We start from the raw sequence: 4663 nt of genomic DNA, 5'->3' as shown, positions 1-4663 counted from the left end.
ATTCTGGGAGCACAAAGGGCCGCGGCCCCGCCCCGGCGGCCCCGCCTGCGCCGGCAGCGCCGGGGGCGGGCACGGGGCCGCCGCGGCGGAGGGACACGGGCGCAGGCGAGCCTTTGGCGGCGGTGAACAAAGAGGGACTATTTGAGGCGTGCGCGCCCGGCGCGGATCTGTGCGCGCCGCTGGGGCTCGCTTTGGCTGGGGCGCTCATTGTTCCCGCCGCACCTGAGGGGATGCGGAGGGGTCCGGGCCCCGCTGCGCCGCACAACCCCTGGCCGGGCTCGGGGAAAAGCTCCCCGCCTTGGTGGTGTCGGCCCTACCGTGTGGAATGACCCTGGGTCTGCCTTCTTGCCCCGGTGGTTGACGAGGCGGGGCCCGGCCCGGGGACCGGAGGCTGCCGCGGCCGGCCCGTGGGCAGCGGAGTGGACGATGTGCTCCTCTGCACTGACATCGGGGTGCTGCCATTTTAGGAGATGAGCTGAGCCTCGGTTCCAGTTTTTAGCAGCAGCTGTAGTAGCTAAGCTAATGGAGCAGGCTGAACAGGGAGGTCATGGAGTCTCCTGGATTCATTCAAAACCCATCTGGACGCATTTCTGTGTTACCTGCTCTAGGTGACCCTGCCTTGGCAGGGGGGTTGCACTGGATGATCTCCAGAAGTCCCTTCCAACACTAACAATTCTCTGATTCCGGAAATACCTCTTGTTTTCCGTCATAGAGTTTTGCGGTTGTTCAGACTCCAGTACTGGGCCCATTTCTATGGTCCTCATGGTTAAGGAGGGTAATTGGCCCAGTACCGTGTTTATAAACACTGTAAAGCTTGTCCTAACCATGTAGGGGCCTTTGTTGCGTGCAGCTCTGCCCTGTGCATCACCGGAGTGCAAGCGCTCCCTGGATCACATTTCACCAACTGGTGTCACTCTCCGGAATGGCTGAACGCAGAAGGCTGGATGGCCAATTTAGAATTCCAATCTGTCTCCTGCTCAAACTGCCCACGTTCTCAAAGCCATCTTCCCTCTTGGGATAAGCCACTGAAAGTAAGGTACTGGAGCAGTTTGCCATCCCTGGAAAAGGGCACAGGAAGGGAAGCCTGGGCAGAGCACTGGAGTACAGCTTAGTCCAGCCAGTTCCAAGTTACATCAGAATATAGTATTTATAATCAAAATTCCTTTTTCAGAATTGTTTTAAATACAAATTTGAGGGGGTAGTTCTCTCTTGGATGCAGTAACTAGACACTGTTCTGGAGTCGTGATGGTCTGCTAAAAACAGACTTGGACAACACAAAGGGCCCTGTTTGCTCTTTACAGATTTTCATGTATGGTGAACAGCAGTCAGGTACTGATGGTGCTGAAGGCAAAGGGTTGCCAGCTGGAGAAAAAAAAAAATCTATAGTCTATCCACATACAAATTCTTGTTTTTAAATCACAATGGTTGTGTGAGAACCAGTGTTAAGCTAAGTTAAAAAGTAAACTTTCTAGTCAGCAACAGAATAAACATCAATAATTGGCTACATCACAGCTTCCTTTTTCAGTGTCATACTCGGAAGGTCCTACCAGGCTGTTGTCCCGCTGTATCTTTACAATTAATTTAATCAAAATGTGTTAAAGTAGAATCACTTGCCTAGAATGTAAATTGTTTGTTCCACCACCAGCTCCAAAACCCCCACAAACTCAACACAAAATCTTGTGACAAGGAAGACATGCCATCTCTACACTCCTTGTCCTCAGGATATTGTTCCCAGCAGGAGTTTGCAGAACTTACTGCAGAATTGCAGAGCTGCATGGCCCCATCCTACCCACAGAGCACCACTTGTCACAAAGCTAGGAGTTGCTGCTGGAATAGCATTATGTGAGGGCAGCACAAAAACAAACTAGGATTCCCACATTATATAAGAATAATTAGGGTTTGATAAATTGATTTGTTTGCTATTACACAGATTGCATTAGTTAGGCCAGAATGTTCCCCAAAGCTTGTTACCTTTAGCCTTATTACTAAAAAGAGCAGACTATGAGTATTTTACCACAACCTCGATTCCATGTAATTCTTCTGTAATATCCAAGAAGAACAATATGAGCTCATAGCCAATCACAAATAAAAAAAAAAATCTAAACTCTGTTTCCTCTAAACTCACCTATTACTGGTAGCTAGAAAGATTCCAAGCTCTGTACCTCCCACATAGACACCTCATCCCCCACTAACCTAATTTAGTAACTCATACTATAACATCCTTTTTGATCACTTTAGCAAGTCACTGAATTTCCATGTGACAGGAAGCCCCTTTCCAGAGCAGAAGGTGTGTGACTCCTACCCATCCAAACCATCTGCTAGATCAGGTAAATCAAATGGCTGAGGGACACTGGTGACTCAAGTTCAGTAACTTGTATTCCAGGACAAGAAATTTGCACAGAAAGTGTAACATTGATTATTCCTCTGCACAGCCTGACCAGATTATTACAGGGCTGGAAATCTTACTGGAAATGTGCAAAGGCTCCTTTACAAATGGTTTTCAATTTAAAATGCTCAGACTGGCAAACCTATATTTGCAGAAGGAGGATCGTTGTTAATAACTGATATGTGGGGCAAAAAAAATCAAAAACAATAGCAAAATTGGCTGGGTTTAGCAATTTAGAATGTTTAAACAACTTTTTCTAGCATTACCATTACTTTACTATGAGATGTGCATGATTAATCTGATTTGGAGCAAGTTAGAATCTTTGTCTGATTTGTATTCAGTGCTAGTAGTAACTAAAATAACCAGTTATTTCTTCTGTTCATATTCAGCATGACTGGATGGCATGCCTTTAGAAGGAACTTTCTTAACTTACTTTCTTTTTTGTCTTCTGCTAATATCTCAAAAGTATTTCAAAACACAGCTTAAGCAATCTTTCCTTATGTGTTTTCAATTCCAGATGTGTCTGTATTTTGATGCACAGAGTGACCAAAACCAAATTAAATTACTTGCAATGTCAGTAAGGTCTTTCTTGTGTAGAAGTTTTGGAGGAAAAAGACTTTTATTATCTGTCATATTCGGCTTAATAATAGGTATATTCAGCTTTATTCCACATCATCTTATAAACAGCTGTGTTTAGAAAGAAGCTAAATAATAACAACCTAGCACTCTCTTTACCTCTGTTTATATTTGTCCATATACTGTTAGGCAATATCTTGCCATAAAGAGATGCAAAAGCCAAGTGTTGCATTTTAAAAATTGTATCTTTCCTTACTGGCACAGCAGAGAAAAGCTATATTTCATATTCAACATGTAAATTCCCCAGTACCCAGCAGAGATTGAAGAGTCAGAACAATGGCATTTCCCTTAGCCCTTCTCTCAAATGTTAATGTATTTTTTGCAAGCTAGTGGTTTTTTACTTTTGTTGCCTCAATGTCCACATAAATATTAAACAAGCAAACCAAAACACACAAAAACCAAAAGCGTAAGTCAGCAGTGTATGCAGATGAGAGCACCAACTGCTGCACAGTATTATTTGCCATTACCTTATTGTATCACACCACATAACATCAAAATGATACCCTTGAACAAGACAATACTGTGAAGCTTATCCTTGTACAGATGGTTGTCATGACCACAATTCAGCAAGGAGGGAAAATTAGATCCCAGGACATTTTCTCTGCATTGTTTAAGCACAGAAACAGCAAGGAAGCTCATCTGGGATCTTCCTATCTTAAATCAAGATAAATATGGTACATCCACTTTTACATAAGCATACTAATTAGTAAGACAATGCACATATGCTGCATTTATTAGAGCTCAACTAAGAAAATAATCTTCAATTTCAGAAATTAAAAAATAGGCAACTGGTAAGATATGAAGAATTTTGTATTAACTGTGTTACAACTAGCTAACAATTGCAGTAATTATTCTCTCTTTATGCTACAGATATAAAAATAACACTGAAACATTTAAAAATAAACATCTCTAAATATTTTTCTAGATAGACAAAAATATTAATAATTTTTCATCCTCACATAACATCAGTACAGAGGAAAGTAAATTAATATTGTTGGTGGTAAGGTACCTTTATGTTGGTCTTCACACAAACCCATGTTTTTCCTAGTACAAGCACTTTGCCATTTCTTCCTTTTTCACCTTCTCAAGGATCAGGGAATCCTGAAAAAAACTGCCCTGTACTCCATCATCTTCTTGTGAATGTCATGATCTTGCCCAATAAATTTTAAACTATAAATACCCTTTTAAATGTGTTCACTGTCATTGTTGACCCCATTTGACTGTTTAGCCAGTCAAATACTATTTTTTTTCTGTTAAATTCAATGCATAGAAGAACAAAATATTTGCCTCACTAATCCTAAGCAATTATTTTTTAATTCTTAATATGTAAAACTCTCCTAACTTTTAAGATAGAGTATTATGAGTATTGCAGTCCTATTTTTTTAATAATAAGTCTAAAGCCCTTCTGCAATACATATATTAAACAGCAATTACTGTGTGTAGTATATGATCTTTGTATCTATATTAGCCTTTGAACTAGGCTACATCTAGACTTGAAAATCATTAGGGGGTTGTTTACCTTCAAAAAATTAACATTTTGCAATGTTATAATTATTATTTAAATCTCTCTCTGTCAGTATTTCTCAAAGCACCACAGATGCTTTAAGAAGAAACCAAAGCAACCAACTCTGCCTATTAGCT

This window comes from Haemorhous mexicanus, chromosome 9 (genome assembly GCF_027477595.1).
Source record: "Haemorhous mexicanus isolate bHaeMex1 chromosome 9, bHaeMex1.pri, whole genome shotgun sequence".
Classification (NCBI taxonomy): domain Eukaryota; kingdom Metazoa; phylum Chordata; class Aves; order Passeriformes; family Fringillidae; genus Haemorhous; species Haemorhous mexicanus.
This window is presented reverse-complemented; position numbering follows the sequence as displayed.